Source organism: Polyodon spathula, chromosome 16 (genome assembly GCF_017654505.1).
Source record: "Polyodon spathula isolate WHYD16114869_AA chromosome 16, ASM1765450v1, whole genome shotgun sequence".
Taxonomy (NCBI): domain Eukaryota; kingdom Metazoa; phylum Chordata; class Actinopteri; order Acipenseriformes; family Polyodontidae; genus Polyodon; species Polyodon spathula.
In genome coordinates this window covers 15306824-15326929 of record NC_054549.1, presented here as the reverse complement: position 1 = coordinate 15326929, position 20106 = coordinate 15306824, and positions in this window count along the sequence as shown.

The window sequence follows — 20106 nt, the reverse complement described above, 5'->3', positions numbered from 1 at the left end:
TATACAGTACTGTGCAAAAGTTTTAGGCAGGTGTGAAAAAATGCTGTAAAGTAAGAATGCTTTAAAAAATAGACATGTTAATAGTTTATATTTATCAATTAACTAAATGCAAAGTGAGTGAATAGAATAAAAATCTAAATCAAATCAATATTTGGTGTGACCACCCTTTGCCTTCAAAACAGCATCAATGCTTCTAGGTACACTTGCACAAAGTCAGGGATTTATGTCATAGTCAGGTGTATGATTAAACAATTATACCAAACAGGTGCTAATGATCATCAGTTCAATATGTAGGTTGAAACACAATCATTAACTGAAACAGAAACAGCTGTGTAGGAGGAATAAAACTGGATGAGGAACAGCCAAACTCGGCTAACAAGGTGAGGTTGCTGAAGACAGTTTACTGTCAAAAGTCATACACCATGGCAAGACTGAGCACAGCAACAAGACACAAGGTAGTTATACTGCATCAGCAAGGTCTCTCCCAGGCAGAAATTTCAAGGCAGACAGGGGTTTCCAGATGTGCTGTCCAAGCTCTTTTTTGAAGAAGCACAAAGAAACAGGCAACATTGAGGACTGTAGACGCAGTGGTCGGCCAAGGAAACTTACTGCAGCAGATGAAAAACACATCATGCTTACTTCCCTTTGTAATCGGAAGATGTCCAGCAATGCCATCAGCTCAGAATTGGCAGAAAACAGTGGGACCCTGGTACACCCATCTACTGTCCAGAGAAGTCTGGTCAGAAGTCGCCTTCATGGAAGACTTGCGGCCAAAAAGCCATACCTCCGACGTGGAAACAAGGCCAAGCGACTCAACTATGCACGAAAACACAGGAACTGGGGTGCAGAAAAATGGCAGCAGATGTTCTGGAACTATCTTCAGCATAAAGAAGAACAAGGAGTCCTGGAAGTGATGATATGGCCCCACAGAGCCCTGATCTCTACATCATCGAGTCTGTCTGGGATTACATGAAGAGAGAGAAGCAACTGAGGCTGCCTAAATCCACAAAAGAACGGTGGTTAGTTCTTCAAGATGTTTGGGCCAACCTACCTGCCGAGTTCCTTCACAAACTGTGTGCAAGTGTACCTAGAAGAATTAATGCTGTTTTGAAGGCAAGGGGTAGTCACACTAAATATTGATTTGATGTAGATTTTTCTTCTGTTCACGCACTTTGCATTTAGTTAATTGATAAATATAAACTATTAACATGTCTATCTTTGAAAGCATTCTTACTTTACAACATTTTTTCACACCTGCCTAAAACTTTTGCACAGTACTGTGTGTATATATATATACTATATATATATATATATATATATATATATATATATATATATATATATATATATATATATATATATATATAAAAGCAACATGTTTATTCATTGTACATAACCACTTATGCAAAACTGACTCTTTTCTACTTCAGTGAGGTTCTTGAGTTAAATTAAGCTAAACAGTTGCCTAACCAGTAAGAAAGCACTTAGCTAGGCGCCACTGTCCTTCATTTATCCTTCGGGGTTGTTTGCCACTAGTCTTATATCCCCTTTACAATGCTGTACACTGGAATACAACGCTTTGAAGGATAGGAGCCAAAATGTCAGTAAATTACATCATGTGTTTTTTTTTTCATTTTGTTGTTTTTTTTTATGCCCCTTGATCATTCTGTAGGCATTGAACAATGAGCCTGTGTTACACAGTGAAACACAGAATCAATCAAATAAATCACAAAATGCGATGACGCATAGTTTGTTCAATGACAGTTGTTACGTTTATAAACTGGTGTTACAAGATCCAGTTGTTTTGTATGTGTAATCCATTACTTACAGAGCTGATATGAAATTAGTAGGTGGAACATAATAGGTGGTGTTTAAGTTATTGTCTGGTAATATAAAATATGACCTATTTATTTATTTATTTATTTATGACCTAGTATTTCACCTGTGATTTTCTCCCCAGTTTAGACTGTCCAGTTAGGTTTCCTTACTGCATCAATCTCCCACTCAGCGGGCGTCCAGTCCTGCAGGTGTCCGTCTGAGCTCTCCAGGCTGTAGGCGATGAGTAGAAACTGTAGGCGATGGGTAGAAACGGTCCTTGACAGTTTTGCATCCCTGTAACAGGGCGAGATCTGCGCTGGCTGTCCGATGCATGCATGATCTTGCAGGAGAAGCTCGGGAACCCGGTGGGGAGGTTGGGTGAGGGTTGGTCTCTCTCTCTCTCTCTCTGAGTGGTCAGGAGTTGAGCCTTGAGGGGTGCTCGACCTATAAAGAAAATTCTCTGCTATTTCTCAGGTCTGCCCATCTAGGAAGAATGACAGGGGGAGCTTTGGTCAACTCCGATATCTGACAATAACAAACCGCCAGCGTCTGGAGGAAAGAAAACAGACAGGCAAGCCCGGCTGAAGAAGACAGCCTGAACAGACATTTTTATTATTGTTATTTGTTAGCGAATGCCCAAGGGGGCTGTGAGTAATTAAGGAGGGAAACCCTGGGTTTTAGAAGTGGAATAACAGGGCACAGGTTGTTTGTAATATTATATTTATTTTGTGTGTGTGTGTGTGTGTGTGTGTGTGTATGTGTGCATCTGATAACTCCTTTACCATCACTAGTATTGGAGTAACTCAGCAGCACAGTGCCACCTTCTGGTGGAATTAATAAACTCAAATTACTGTGTTGTGTCTAGTGAAGTCCCACACCCTCCCACACGGGAGCAGCAGAGCCAATGCGGTACTTCCTTTGGAATCCCCAGCAAAGACCAGCGACGTTGCACTGCCAGGATGTGAAGCTGCGCTCCCCTGCCTGTGTGACTGACCCTGTACACCACACGGCTATACTTCTACCAGGTGAGCCACGCTGGGATCTCCTTTCAGCAAAATGAAATCAAAATGTCAAATCAAAACCCAACAGCAAAATGAAATCAAAATGTTACCCATGCACTGAAATGTATAAAATGTAAAATATATACATAATATAAAATATATATATATATATATATATATATATATATATATATATAGATATATATATAGAGAGAGAGAGAGGAGAGAGAGAGAGAGAGAGAGAGAGAGAGAGAGAGAGAGAGAGAGAGAGAAGAGAGAGAGAGAGAGAGAGAGAGAGAGAGAGAGAGAGAGAGAGAGAGAGAGAGAGAGAGAGAGAGAGAGAGAGAGAGAGTAGGTAGGGCTGTGCAAATATTTACAGTAATTTGTCAGTAGTTACTAAATGAAACCCAGAAAACTCTTGAAAGTAAAACATCTTCATTTCACAACAAGAAAAGCTGCCTTTCACTTCTTTGCTGTAATCTTTACAATTAAGTACCATTTGAGTACCAATGGCAATAAACTTCTGCACTGAATGATTTAAAAGCCTCTTGAAAGTGAATCTGCTTGCAATGTTGTCACATGATTTGAATGGCATGAGATGGGTGCTCAGTCCAGGCAGTTAGGATTCTCCCCACAAGCTCAAACTATATATTTAGAGAAAAAAGTACACAGCAATAACTCAATATTGGAGCTACAGAAACAAGAACCACTCACACTGATTGCAAACACAATAAAATAATAAGAAAAAAAAAAGTCAAGCTCTTTGCTCGTTAATTAAAACCAACGTTTAAAAAACACGGTTTAACAACTTCATGTCTTGGTACGCTGCAAATGAGTATGTTTTTAATTGTTCAAGACACTCCAATTCTCAACAAACGGTAAGGAAACTTAACTGTGTATCAAATGTAATGACTGTGTTTCTTAGTCATTAACAAACTCTCACATCCCAAGCCCCTAGGGAAGATAACTTTCAGAAGCTGCCTGTGCCCCTGACACTCTCTCCACCTCCTACTTGAAAGCTCAGGATGTCCTCATTTGAGCCTGCCTGCCAGCCCCCAGAACGAGAGGGAGGGCACGCCACAGCTAAAGAAGATGGATTGTGCTGTTCCGTGAGACTAATTAGCCGCTGTCTTGTCGGGGTCATGTTTGAAATGTCACTGCCAAGCAAACCATGTTAGACTAAAGTAGGAGGAATTCATTTGTTAGACAAGTCAGGGCTCTAATAGCCCCATAATGAATCGAGCACTTGAGCACAGTGTATTGGTTCCCTTGATCCAAGGGGTTTGGAGGACCTGGTTTTCAGTATCTGAATCTAGAAAAACATTTCTCTATTTTCACATACCAAATGCAATCACAATGATGTGACTCAATGCACGCTTGTAATTTATTGCAGTATCATATCAGGAACATTTGCATAGTGCTACCCTAGGCACTGAGCGTGCTTTGTTCAAAATGTTTAAAATGTGTACCTGTTTGCTAATGGTTGTGTTTGCTCAGGGTAATAAGTTGGGATTATAATGGAATCCCAATGAGAACTTTAAAACTGAGAGCAATTTTTATCACCATACCAGCCCCAGAGTTAAGAAATCAATAAATACACAATACAACAGCAAACATTTGATTTGACCTGCTGTATTATTTTTATTGGAGCCACAAACAACAAAAGCTATTTAATGTTGGTCAAAGGCTGCTGTGAGTACCTGGCTCCTTGGAAAACTCTGCAGACAATGTCTTTAAGTGTGTTTTGTGGAGCACATTGTAAGTGCAGATGATTACTTCTATTTTATAACAATATGTTTTCAAATAGTCGTTCTGGCTCCTGTTGGGTATATCTGGGATCAGCCATTGGTTGCAAAGATTTGTTAAATGATTATTATTATTATTATTATTATTATTATTATTATTATTATTATTATTATTATTATTATTACACATTTTTCAATCTCCAGTTATGTTTCCTCAATGTAGCAATACCCTGGAGTATAAAGGTCAGTCCTGCAGAAGTCTGAGGAGAAAATGTCTCTGCTGATTTTGCCTCCCTAACCTTTGATCGTGCCAGAGCCAGTGCAATGCTCTCTGTGGAATCACAAGTGAAAATCTGCAACCTAACACAGCCAGGATGTGATCATGCACTCGCCTGACTGTGTGACTTGCGGCTGTGCCTTTTCCAGGTAGCCAATTGCTTGCATTGTTACACAGTATTACACAACCAAAATATATTTTATTTTAATATTTTAATTTTAGGAATTAAACATGCTGCATTTTAACTACACAACCATGTGTGTATTTCATTACTACACTATCACTGCTGTGCAGTTTGAGACACCTGATGTAAAGTATTACCCAATCCTCTTTCTAAAACATAACAACACTGTTAAACCATGTCTTATAACAATAATCAATAATGTTCACAACTGCATGTAAGAGTGACTAATAGAAGTAGAGGGAGCAGTGGAAAACAATTTGCACTGACAGCCTGGGGTATGTCTAGGTCTTGAAGTTTCATTGAAATGAAGGGGGTAGGTAAGGGCATCTGTTCTGATCACTAACGCTGGTTAACTGCAAGCCTTGGGGAAAGCCATTGCAATGAGGGGGGTGGCATCTCCTACTCTCCCTGATTCCATCTTGCTTATCTATTTACCTTGTAAACAGGAAGGAGCATAGACCTTGCCACTACTGAAATGAGAAAACCGAGGACTGACCCTGGGTTATCTATTGCTTTGCAAAGGTTAAACATCTTGTGGCTCTTGTTGAAGATGAGCAGGAGTTTTGATCTAAGTTATATGACTGGATTCTCCTATTCCCTGCAGAAATGTCAGTGCATAACCTTCTGATAATAAAACCTGCAGCTGGTACAGCTAATTTGTAGTGATTCACAGTTATGCATCTGCAATACATCTTTCTCTGTACATTTCAGACAGACATTAACGTTTTGGGGGCTAGGTGGTGAAGCAGGGGGCAGGTTCCAAGTGAAAAAATAAAATGCTCGATGTGATTCAAAAAAAGTTGAGAACCCCTGAATTACGTTTTGACTGGCTAGTTCTTTCCCCTCTGGAGGCCTGAGTTGTTCCCTCTCTGGAGGCCAAAGCCCAGCTCACTGGTGATAACTACCTGTTCTCAATTAAGCCCCCAGTGGACATTGTAAACAGTGGTTATGTACATCACTAAAGGGGTGATTCTTTGGGCCATTCAAGTTATAGTGTCTGTTAAAGTTTGCTGAGCCTGTGCGTAGAATGCAGGATGCGCCCTATAGCTGTCGGTTTGAGTCCAGGCTATTCCTTTGCCGACCGAGGACGGGAGCTCCCAGGGGGTGGCGCACAATTGGCCAAGCACTGCCCAGGAGGAGGAAGGGTTAGGTCGGCCAGGGTGGACACCGAGGACAAGCGACTCCTGTGGTCAGGCCATGGACCTGCGGGCTTGCCTGTAAGCTGCCCTGGTCTGCGTTGTCCTGCAACGCTGTAGCTCTGGATGACTGCATGGTGAGTCTGCAGTGTGTAAAGAAGCAGGATGCTAACGGCACATGCTTTGGAGGGCATCTTTGAGCTGAGCTAAACAAAATAATTGGACATGAGTAAATTGGGGAGAAAATAACAAAAAACTAATTGGCGGCTAATAAATTTTTAGTTAAAAAAAAAAAAAAAGTTTGCTGAGCCCACGAGAGCACAGTTTGATCATTAACCAACCAAAATGCTGCTAAATTTCCTTCAATTCTCATAACATTACTTTACATAACTGTTTATTTTGAATTCTTCAGGATTGTAGCATTAGCCCCATTCATAAATAAAGCTCTTTAAACGTTGAACAGATTGTCACGGCGATTGCAACTGATTATTTTGGTTTTTTTTTACTGTGGTGCAATTAGTGACTGTAATTACCGATATTTATAAGTAGCTTGCAAGGCAAATTAATTGCTTCTTAAAAGTAACATTGCCAGAACTGTCAGAGGCCGCCATGCCCATATGTTGCCAAAGAAAAGAAGAACTGAGCTTAGTCGAGTGGCAGAACACAGCGGTTAGAATATAATACACCTAGTATAGAGTGGATGTATATAATATGTTATTCGTGGCAAGCGTTCCGAAATATTAATTGTTATGCATAAACCACACATTTATAAATAGTTATGATGTGGTTTTAGGCAACATGACTCCATCTTGTTGAACACTCACCTTCTATCACTGTCAAATCTTCAATATATCCATAACTATTAAACACTCAATAATGCTACATTTAGAGGAAACTTTATAAATTGGACTATAACTCCTTTTCAATGTCTTCAGTTGAAAGGTTTGTCATTGAATTTATTACAGTCCATTTCTTTCAGTATTTCTGAAATATGTTCAATTCAATCTTGGTAATTGAGTACATGCATGTTGTGTTCTGTATGCATCCAGTTCAGGTTACACTAATGGATCTAACTGAGAATGATGAAAAAGCAAGCTTGTTTTTAAATTTACAATAAATTTCACTGATATACAATAATAACAGTGAGCCCAGATACATTCCATGGAGCTTCTCCACACTTGTTTGGTGTGTAGAGACTAAGAGATTTACTTTCTGACTTTTCTGATTTCTGTTTAATATTTGTGTACTTAATAAAATACTACTATTGATTAAACATTCACTGTGTCTGGCGTGTGTATGTGTGTTCATAGTAAATCCTTGATCTTTGTAACATGTTAATTAAATATTATTAATAAGAGAACTAATCAACTCAGATAAACATTAAATGATAAATTATTGAATTGTTCCTACAGTTTACTACACTTTCTTTGTGTGTTTTCATTCTAATTTTGGTGCTTGTGCATTTAGCCATAATGCAAAGTGACGGACAATCATGTGGTTGATTGACACATGAAATGGTGATGCGTGTGTACCTTTGAGAGAATTACTCGTGTAAATCAGGTTTGTGGCCAAAAAAAACGGCCAAAGAGAGGGATAGCGTAAATCTCATTTACTTGTGTAAATGACAAAACACACAGGAAAATCCACACCCAGTTTCGCATGGAAACCCACATTTCACGCGTAAATGTTAATGAGTGTGTTTATCCTTATAAATATTATATTATTATAAACATTGCAAGAAAGTAGTGGCAGAAGGGTGATTTTATGGTTAGCAGTGGTGTAGTTCACCTTAATGATAATGCAGGCGGCTTTTTTTTTTTTTTTTTTTTTTTTTTTTTTTTTTGTCATTGTTTTTGCTGTGTCTGGACTGTCATATCGTATATCTCTTGTGGATTTACAGTTCTGTATAAAACCACTTACCATGAACTGCATTATGCCCTTGTTATAGTATTAAAGCAGCTGTTTGAGAATAACCATGCTGTAAAAACTATGCTAAAGTTAAACACGAAGAGCAAGTGAGCTGCTTAAATATAACTGAATTAATTCCTGTCCTTTTTTTTATCCCACCTATGTCCAAAGATAATGCGTGTCTGCCCTCCACGTTAATAAATATAGCTGGTGAACCGGATGTCATGAGCCAGCTCGATCCCCCAAAACAGCGCAACAGACATCCAACAAGTTGATGATGCCCTCTCACAACTGACCAAATAAAATTGCAAATTAACGCATTGATTGTGTTTTATTTGTTGGCATCATTAGTATTTAACACCACAGTAAATCCAACACAACTTATAAAAAAGAAGAGACTCTCTGACAGCACGAGCCTCCTCAGATCGCTGGCAGGCTGAGGTAACCTTCAGTTGCGAAGTCCACTTATAATAGGAGGAATTGGGCTTGTTTTTTGAGAGTCGTGGATTGCAATTTGTAGAAACACCCACTCTAACATGGGCTGTGCTTGTTTTGGGCTTGCTGTGAAAGGCAGTGCGGCTTTTTTTTCTCGTGAGACTGTAACCTTCCCCTTTTGTCTCACAGGCAGCCACTGATTCCTGAACACCTCATTTTGTTGTTGGCAAGAGTTTGTGCAGGATACAGCAGGCAGTGTCAATTTTGGGAACAAACTAATGCACTTCAGTCCGTTTCATCAGTCTCTGCCACCTCCCTTTCAAGTGGCAAGAGCAGTAAAACACATTATTAACCAGCCAGGCACAAGGTATTTTGCTTTATTACAGTAGCTTAGATTCACTATTGTACCAATTCTCTGCGCATGGAAACCACATTCACTTTTCCCATTCATTTGCATGACGTTGGGTGAAAAGCCTGGCTTACTCAAGTATAATAAATGGAGCAAACAGAAACCCAAAAAAGCATTTTACACAGGACATTTTCTTGTGTAAATGTCTCAAGTTAAAAAAAAAAAAAAACTTGCTTTGATTGAAAAGCCCATCGGGATTAACTACAATTCATCAGTAGTGAGCCAAATTTAAAAACCCATTTTGAAAGGTATCACTTTCAAGGGATTCAACGTCCTAATTTTGTCGACTCTGTGTTGGACATGTGTGTACAACGATGAGGTACACCCTAGAAGACTTTAAAATATATGTATATATATTATATAGATATATATGATATACGAGACTCTGTGTATATGTGTGAGATGGCACAAACGAATACATTGAATGTTGCTACCGTGTAGCTTCTGTACCTATATATTATATATATATATATATATATATATATATATATATATATATATATATATATCTATATAGTTTTTTTTTAAAATTTTGCATTATTTTATTTTTAGTCTAATTGAAAAGGTCTAGTTGATAAACACACTGAAGAATCTTACAAAGAAAGTCTTTGAAATGCTGTGACTACTTAACAATTTAGATTATACAGCCCTTATATTTTGTTTTTAAAGCACAAAAAAAACAAAAGCTAGCTCTTTTATCCCACTTTGTTTAATGTAATCCCAGCACCAAGTTTAGAACTTAATGGCCCTTTAGATTTGTCTGCATTGCCTTCATCATGGCCAAATGAAGGGGTTGAGAATGCATGCAGGCTATATGAACAGGTAAGTGGTACTTTTAGAAAACATCAGAAACCAAAATAAATAACTGCTTTGTGACGTGCAAAGAAAAATGAGCCACTTTCAAAACCACCTGCATTAGCACAATGGAGGATTTGTTGGCACACACTTTGATGTCCGGAGATTGGCAAATTTATTTCTGTTTTACGAAATGGAAGGGGTTATGGATTATAATTTGTTTGTTTTTTTTCAAAATAAGATATTCCAAAAAGCTAACATAGGCTGTGTTTGCTTAGAGATATGTGTTGCTTGAACATGCAGCAGATTTTAACTATTCCCCCTGCACAGTAAGGTATTTACATAGAAGGGTTAGTTACTCTACCTATAGGCTACTGAAAGGATGATTCCGGGTATTCATTTGACATTTTTGCTTCTTGATTTGATCAACAGCATTAGAGTTGAAAGTTCTGACATTTAAACACAAAAGCATAAGCTGTGTCAATGTAGATTTTCTCCAGTTGCTATGCTGTTTATTTCTTTCAGAAAAAAAAGACTGCGCTAATCACGATTTAGAAACAGATATTGAATAAACTGAAAAAGATGTCTAGACATAACAATTGTCATTGCATTTATGAAGTTTTGTTTAGTATTTCTAAATTCAGCACTGTGGAGTGTTTAATCGCACTATGTAACACAATTTTTGTTCCTGGGTAGTAAGTGTTATTTCCTAATTGCTTATGCCTCAAAAGTATAGAAAATGGCTATTATTCCCCACAAACTTTGCTTTTGTGACCAGGACAGTGATATTTCAAAATATCACTATTTCCAATGGGAAAATGGGCAAATGTGTGTCTTTTCGTTCACATAAAGTCAGAAAAAAACAACATATGAATCCAAATTAACATGTATTTATACTAAAGTAATACAAAGATGACTACAAAAGATTTAGAAGTGAGTAGTTTTTCGAGATTTACAATTATACTGTAAATATATGTATATCATATGTTGTTTTTTTCTGACCTTATGTGAACGAAAAGACACACATTTGCCTATTTTCCCATTGGAAATAGTGATATTTTGAAATATCACTGTCCTGGTCACAAAAGCAAAGTTTGTGGGGAATAATAGCCATTTTCTATACTTTTGAGGCATAAGCAATTAGGAAATAACACTTACTACCCAGGAACAAAAAAAAAATGTTTTTGTTTTATTACACAGTGTAGTTATGGATGAAACGGCTATGGCATGTAATACTTTAATATCTTGTAGGCTGTGATATTTTTACAGACCATTCGGACACAGTGCGGTACATTTATCAAATGACAGGAAGTACTGGGTGGCAGCGTGCCTTGCGCTCTTGTCTTTATTATTCCATGGTTTCAAATCTTGTGATGTCAGTAAATCACCATCCAAGTGAGACACAAGTGTTGGCAATCTGGTCCTTCTATTTCTGGAACAGACACTCCCCTTTTTTGTATCAAACAAATGTTGACAGGTCTAGACCAGTCCAGCAACTAAAATGGGATGCCTTTTCTTCCCATAGTCAGAAGTATTGGCACCAAACGCATTTTTTGCTGCGATCCTTGGGACAAAAACAACAAAATAAGCACAAAAAGAAGAAAGCATAGAATGGGTCAATTAACGCTCGTCTTCCAGATGTGAATTGGCCAGATATTGCACTATTTTCAGAAAGGGAAGCTGCAGTTTTACACCCTCAACTACCTATTTAAAAAACTAGTGCCTTCACTTCCAGCACACCATGTCTATCCTATTCATAGTTAATTCTATGGATGGTGCTCAGCTCTCACGATCACAATCCAGGGTTTTATCTGAAGAGTCGCTGTCAAAACAGGACTGTGTTATGAAGTTCATGTCAGTTCCAGAAATATACAGAACTGCCTCTCAATTATTTTCTTTTAGAATGAGGAAAATAAAATAGATATGTCATATGCGAGTCCCCAGCTGAGGGGCTTGGCTTATGAATTTTTCAGCACAGCACAAATGAAGGCAGCTATTAGAGGACTGGCTGCTTGTTGAGCTGTGGCAGGGCTGCAGCCTCACTGTAATTGATAAACACAATCGGGAGCTGAAGCCTGATGCTTTTTTTTATAAATGAAAACACTTGTCACTTTGTCTTTCCCTTCTACAGCCCTGAGCAGAGATATAACAAATAAGATGTGGTTTGGGCTGGGATGGGGGGGGGGGGGGGGGGGAGGAGTAGAAGATTAAAAATGGCTACAATAGGAGAAGCAATTCAAATTCCAGTACAACAGTTGAGAAATAATGCAGTACTAATACTTATGCTCCTTTATAAAGACCATTCTTTTACACCGTTGAAATGCCTGTACTGTTGTCTTTAATACAGTTAGCATTTTGTGGCCCCCTGGTTGCAGACCATTCAAACTGGTATCAACAAAGAAATATTGTGCAGGGTATTCTTTTAAAGCAGTTTTGTTGGCATTGCCAGAAGGCAGGTATATGAAAGCTTTGCCTTAGAGCTCTGCAAACAAGCACACCTCAATCCAGACCTGGACACCCTCTGCCACTCCTGGTCCACTCAATGAGAAACATCCAATGGTGTTAAATTGTACCTAAGTAGGTGGTGGTTGTGTAATGTTGACTATTGTCCACTAGGGGCTCAGTGGATTCTACAAAACATAGCTCACTTAGTGTTGGTTGCTAGGTAACTACGTGCTAGGTAATTAAGCAATCACATGCTCCTACCTGTTAATAACTGATGAAATATTTGTATCTTTATATTGAATTACCACACCATGGAATTTCATTAGGTAACAACATGTTGACAGAACCATTTGTTCACAAAGCCATTACATGGTAGTTTGTGTTAGAACAGGAACCATCAGTCAGTGCCCGGTTATTACAATGTAATTACAACACTATTCATACCCAGTTATTACTATGTAATTTCATAGTTATTCACACCCATTTATTACAACGTAATTACATCACTATTCATACCCCGTAATCTAGTGCTGCGCGCTTTAATCTACAACGCTACTTACTTTTCAAATCTTTATAAAAACTGTTGCTCACTTATAATTTGTAGTTGGTGATTTTCATGATACATGAAGTTGTAAAAAATCTAATTTCTAATGAGACTAGGTGGTTCTGCGCAAAAAACAATAAAAAATAGCAGATTAGTTTTTTTCTGTTGAAAACAGATTGAAAACAACAAAGCTTCACATTAAATAACCACGTTATCCTTTTTGTAGTTGTAGTCATGGTTAACATTAGGACTGGATAATCAAGAAATTTAAATATGAATTATTTAAGAGTCTGCTCAGTTGAATACCTGATGCTGCCACAGCCAATGACTCCAGGTTTAAAAAGAAGAGTGACAAAGTACATATTAGCAATTCACCACATTCAAGCATAACTCATTCCTATGAAAAAAACAAATCTTTAGAAACAGGAAAACAAAGTTATGTCATTTTTATTTTAAAGTAAGAAATGTAGAAGGCCATTCATGTTCAGAGTCTGTGCTATCAGCTAGACGAAGCCACGACTTAATTAGAATATGCTATAAAACCCAATTTACAACAGTTTGCATTTATAGAATGCGTTTAATGGAAGAGCAGATGAAAATGTTGTAGGAAACTGACAAGAAAACAAGAGTCACAAGCAAGGCAAGGCTCACTGATAATTTAGAGACATGATTTAAACATCTGCACTGAGAATACATTGAGTTGACCTGCAGCCACTGGACTGCGCAGTGCACTGAGAATACATTGAGTTGACTTGACTGGTAGTGTGAGCTGTGTGAGTAAAATGTTTAATTGCCTCTTTTTTATTATTATTATTATTATTATTATTATTATTATTATTATTATTATTATTATTAGAAAGCGTTAATATCTGTATAAACCACAAGTGCTTATTATTTAAAGTTCTCAGACAACCCCTGTAAGACAATAAGACTGCATGCCCCATGCAGTTAATATGCGGTCCTTGAATCACAACATTTGTATGCTCTGTAAAAGTTCTGAACTTAATGTATGTGACCTGCTGTAAAACTTGCAGTGCCATTTATTGAAAGTACCCGGGTCTGGCTCCACACTTGCAGTTCTGATGATCAATGACAGCTGATGAATGCAACAGCCTTGAGCAAGCTTTCCATACACTGCTGAAAGTAAAATCAAGTAACACAGACAGGCCCCTCAAGAGAATACTGTTTCTTCTTCTTCATCTGGAGCACTTTGTTTTGGGGATGCATCAGTTCAGATCACATGTGGTCAGCTGTAAATCATCTATTCTATAAAACAGACTGCTGGTGGGTGAGAGTTTATGTTTCTGTATATAGGTTGGGTGTCATTGCAGTGTAAAATAGCCCTGTGTTAGATTTTAAATTAATGATGTAGTTCCCTTGTAACTCAGGAAATGCTTACAGTAAAACCTGGCATAAATTGAAAAGCAAGCAGCTCCAAATGTCATTGTATTCATGTGTTCCACCTTTCCCAGGTCTTTTTAGGAAGTTTGCAATCAATGAGCATTGTTCTGGGTTCTGATGCTCCAATAGTGAGCCACTATATATATTATTTCTTTATATCTGTTTCTACCTGGCTTTGAAACAGCTTTGAGCTTGTCTAGAGAATTCTAAATGCCTTGCACTAAATGTCCTCATTCCATTCAAACAATGCAACAGTGTAACTATACAACTCGTTCCACTAATATTGAGAAAGTGCTATGACAATAATAGCCAGGCTCAGTTTGAAAACAAACAGACTTTATACTGCTTTAACACAACTCACTCAACTGTACAAGAGAGCTCATTACATTATATGAACCACACTCTGAGCTCTTCTGAAGTGTGGTTATATTCTTCCTCCCTGCAGAAACACAGCAACAGAACACACATATACTATACATTTTGCATAACAAGCAACTGTTGTGGCTACACAGCAATCTCTATAGAGACGGTAGGTCAATGGCTGATGCAGTGACCCCAGTTCTGTAAATATGCTTGCGATGTGGGCATGTTTAATGCACCAAACAGCACTTTTAAGCCATGAGTCAATCCTGATGTGCTTTGTGTTACATTTTTTCCCCTTATGAAATAACTCATCCAAATGCTGCCATTTCTGTCAGCACAACTGCAGCTAGTGTTCTACACACTACAGGGTTTTTTTTTTCCTGAACTGGAGGAATGCATTCTATATTAGAAATATATTAGTAATAGTATTGACTCAAGCATGTAGCTTGTAGCTCTCTTGGGGGACAGGTAGAGCTGTAAGATGGCCGCAAATGTGGAAGTTGTTTCACCAAGCACATGCCAAGTCTTTTAAACTGTTGGTGTTAACAAGAAACAGGTTAGATCCGTTAAATTGTGATCTCATTACGCATTTTCCATGTTTATTGGTTTAAAAATATCAAACTTGTTTTGCACTCCTTAAGGAAAGTCACTTATTTCTGACTAATTTGTAGACATTTCAAACAGAAATAACATAAGAACATAAGAACATAAGAAAGTTTACAAACGAGAGGAGGCTATTCGGCCCATCTTGCTCGTTTGGTTGTTAGTAGCTTATTGATCCCAGAATCTCATCAAGCAGCTTCTTGAAGGATCCCAGAGTGTCAACTTTACTGGGGAGTTGATTCCAGACCCTCACAATTCTCTGTGCAAAAAAAAAGAGCCACATATTTTAGCATTCCTTCCATGGACACAATAATCCCAGATTTTCATTTATATATATATATATATATATATATATATATATATATATATATATATATATATTATAAAAAATAAAAAAATACAGTGGTGTGCAAATTTATTAGAGCACTCCATCGCTTCTGTAGTTTTGATTTGCTGTGCATATGAAATCTAACCACTGGAACTGAAAATCTTGGAAAATTGTCAAAATAGGCAAATTATTGATTGTCTAATTTAACTGATGACTTTGATAGACCACACATGCAATTAATTTAAAACAGTAATCTTGAGGTATTCTAATACATTGCACACTACTGTATTTCATCTACAAAGAAAACCAGCACATTGCAGTAACGTTTTCAATAAAAGGCATGGATGGACATAATATAATTCTATAATTAATTATTGGAGATGGTATTTTATCTTGAACAAATAACCTCATCCAAAACTCTCAACCGAATTACTACCTTTTTATTGAATAGCCAGTCAGCCATAATATGTGTGCAATTGATTGATGTGTGTTCATTCATTTCCTGTGCTAAAGGCTTTTCAGGTTGCCTATAATAACTAGTAAGTAATTATTTGTATGGACCTGCACAGAATGATATGGTTTAAGTAATATAGTTTGATATTACTGCTCTGAAAAACTAGGAAGACATGGCAAATAAAGATATTATTAAATAATAAATTGGGCATGAATTCAAGAACAAACTTGGGGATGATCTTGTATTTTAAGGTAACAGGATAAGCTTTAAAAACCTGAGATCTATCTACACTTGATGATTGTCAAAACGGCAAACAAAGCAATAATCTCAACTTGAATTTGACTCCAGACCCCTGAAAAACAAACTGACTTATGCTTCTTCAAACCACATCCCTGCCACATCAAGGCATTATGGTCAACCCAATCTCATATCGTTACCTTTTTAGGTTGTATAGAACACAGCAAAGGGGCGCGTGAGAATGTTGGTATGCTTATCAGGCAGAAACTTCTTGTGAACATGAAACTTAATTGAAAAAAAACATAATAAATACAAATCAGAAAGCTCTACTGGCACATATCCAAATAGGCTGGTACCAAGATAAACGCTCCTGTTTGATTATGGCAGCCTAATTAGTTTTAGTTTTGTAAACAATCACCGAACCATGGGATGCAGTCAGAGGTCACAAATTAAAAGCTGCCAGCCCTCCCAAGAAGCTCACGCACACACACACACACACACACACACACACACACACACACACACACACACACACACACACACACACACACACACACACACACACACCTGCTGCTAAATACACCTATCTGTGGGACGTGGGTGATGGATGGTAACACTCTCTTGCATTCATGGGTTTGTAGATTTCCATAATTCAAAAGACACTGTCAGTGGGGTGTAGCACCCTCGTGGGCAGACACTGTCTGATCAGATTCTTTCTTATTTGTTTTTCTATTTTTCTGTAAGGTGACACTCTCACTGTATTGTTTGTATGGATGAGATGCATGCATTTTCTTATTAAAAATAGCATTGCAGTCCTTTTTTCCAGGACATGGATTAGCCCAGGGGTGTGCTGCTAGCAGAATATGTACCAGATGCAATGCAGCCCAAGGGTATTTGTTTGGATAGCTGCTTCAGTAACAGGGCACATATCACATTAAAATCACAAAGTCATTGTTGGGAAACTACAGTGTAATTATTATGACAGACTGTGATAGAGGGCTGCTGCTAGTTGCTCTGTTAACAGGTGCTTCTGTATCCAAGACTGCACACATTGCTACGTCTCAAAAGGAATGGCTCTATAAAGACTTCACTGCAGAATTCGATCCCTAACTTCCCTGCAGGAATTAGAAATGGAAATCATTGAGGATAGGGTCATGTATCCCTACATTGAATCAGTACCATCCTGGCTGCCCGTGGGTAGCGCTATACATTATTGACAGTTTTATGGCAGTTGACACACATTGACAAAGTTCTATAATGGTGCTTGTTTATGGTAATGTATGGGTACTGTTTGTGACCTCTATCTGAAAGTGATCTTGTTACTCCCTACCTAAATGGTTACAATTATGAAATACAAGAAGTATGTTCTTAAATAAGTCAGAGTAATTTATATACATAGTTTTATTAAACAGGAAATAACTATAAAAAAAAAAAACTAAAACTAAAATAAAACATGGTTTGCTCATCTCATTCCCTTCCTGTGGTACAGGTAACATGACCCTATCTGTCTTTATAAAAATGTACCCTGGTAAACTTGCACTGTATGTTTGAAGAGTCTGTGTTACCAGGTGCTCTGGTGGTGCCATAATACCAGTAACGCAGCTAGAACCTCTGGCGTTGCAGAAGGAACTTGTAGGTTTAGCCAAAGTGAAATAATGTCAACAGAAAAAATTTAGAAGGATAACTCTTGAATATTTCACCCAAATTAATTTCTATACATGTTAAAAAAGGTATACCACCAACTGAGCCACCAGCCTCTCTGTACCTCAAAGACAACCACAGTTCCTACAGCCACACTTTCCCACCCTGAAAGCTAAATAATGGGGGAGCTGGTGCATTTTCTTCCTACACCTGCGTCCTGGATTGTAATTAGCACTGGAGCTGGCGACACTGAAAACAGTAAAACATGGTGTGGCTGCCCAGATCCCCATGTTAGAGAGAGTTCTCAAGGGTTAGCAGCTCTGTGCACAATACACAGAGTTTATGAAAGAAGCAGCACGCTAGGCATTGGAAATTAAAAGAGCCAGTGAGTCTGCCAAGCAGAACGAAGCTATAAAATCCGTGAGAAATTTCAAAGAGACACGCTGTCAAGGTTTTTTTTTTTTTAATATCCTTTTTTAAACATCTGACAACAGGCTCATCTGTAAGCGTAGATCTTTATGTGACGGTGATTGATATTTCATCTGGTGTGCTTTTCATACAAACTTGAATGTGACACTCTCATTAACTCTCTAGAGCTTTGGCGCTAGGAATACAGGCTTATTTTTTATGAGTTTTCGAAATACATAATCGCTTAAACACTGATCTCAGTTTCTTTGGATAAAAAGGATCGGATTTTCCTAATATGTTGTAGCCTCTCAGACTATAATCCTGCTCAGTTTGGATGCTTTTGTATATTTTTTTCATGTCATATGTTTGAAATAGATTGAAAATGCAGTCACAAGAACACTTAGGGTTTATTAGGTTCCAGCCGATTTAGTTTTTTTAAAAGAAATTTGTTTTAGTTTGCATTGTATTTGCCCACAGCCTTTGGCATTTTGGATTATTATACTGTTTCTAGGTGGTGCAGCAGGCTAGTATACTAACCAAAAGGTCTGTGTTAAAATCCAGGGACATTAGCTTTTCTGATGCTGAATTTTACACTTCCCTTCATTAAGTTAAAAAAAAAAAAACATTTTAAAATGTCAAGTAATTTGATAACTTGTAATTTAAGAGAAGAATAGAAGCAGGTGTAACTACAGAAAGTGTGACTACAGACGGATTTTTTTTGACATTCAGGTCAGGAATGAGGTTGCCCGCTCACTTAACTTGACTGTAACCATTTCCAGGACCCTCACCTTTCATAATCCGCTTTGGACTCTATTGAATACTATGGTACCATAACAATAAGTCTGTGCCTCTGCATCAGGACCACTGTGATGTATTTGTTCCAAATCCACTTGGCTATTGCCTGGGTTTCTTCAGATATACTTTTTCTGTAATTTTCAGACCTGTCTCACTCATTCACCCATGGTTGCTTTGTCTGATGACTGGCAGAAAGGTTCAAAGTGGCATGTTAAAGGGAAAGATGCAATGCCATGTGTAAACTTGAAATTAACAGGTGGTGTAAACAGCACACAGGCAGAAGGAAAGTGCTTTTAGGTGTCCGGTTTGCAGGTGGTGCTTTAATGGCAAGAGTGCAAGCAGGGCACTTAATAGAAAAGGACACTTAATAGAAAAAGTAAATGGAATGGTGTCAAAAGGCATCTTACCCCTTCACCTTGCTTGCAGGCATTTTTTATTTATTTTTGTAGAATTTCACATGGATTTTTCCCAGGAAAGATAATCTTGATTGCTTTGAGAGTATCAGACATTCAGAGCAGCAGAGCTGTTGTGGGAGGGAGTAGGGTTTGAATACACTTTGACACTCAGAACGCAAATCCTCTTTTTTTGTGGTTGATCGGTGAAGTGTTGATAAAAAACGCAAAGCAATCTGGATTATGTAAAAACACACGTGATGCGTTCAACACAAGATGCATAAGGCAAAGCTACTTCCTCAGTGGCACCATCTCCATTTTTCCTTCTTCCCTCTGTTGTTTTTTTTTTTTCACCTATGTCACTGCCACTCAGCAGACACTGTTTTCCAAATGCACACTTGCTGGCCTCCTACTATAACAGGGTGGTTTTAGACCTCTTACCCCATAGGCACAATATGGCCTCATAGTAGTACAGATAAAAACAAAGCAAACAAAATTTGTCAGTAACATCTCCGTCCCTGTCTTTGAAAAGTACCAGTGTCAGTGATGCAGTTCACGCTAAACTCACTTGACCGCTCTGTGTCTCTGTCCCACTTTGGTTATCAAACTGGATAAACCCCTTTGGATCCTGGATTTTGAGTGTGTGTTGGACTGTCCTCTGGGAATGATTTTATCAAACTGGTACTTCTGTAACATAGCTCATAGCTGTAGATGACCGTGACCACAAATCTAATTTAGTCTCCTCACACAAATCAAAATGCCTTTGCCTGTTTAAACAATATCTTTG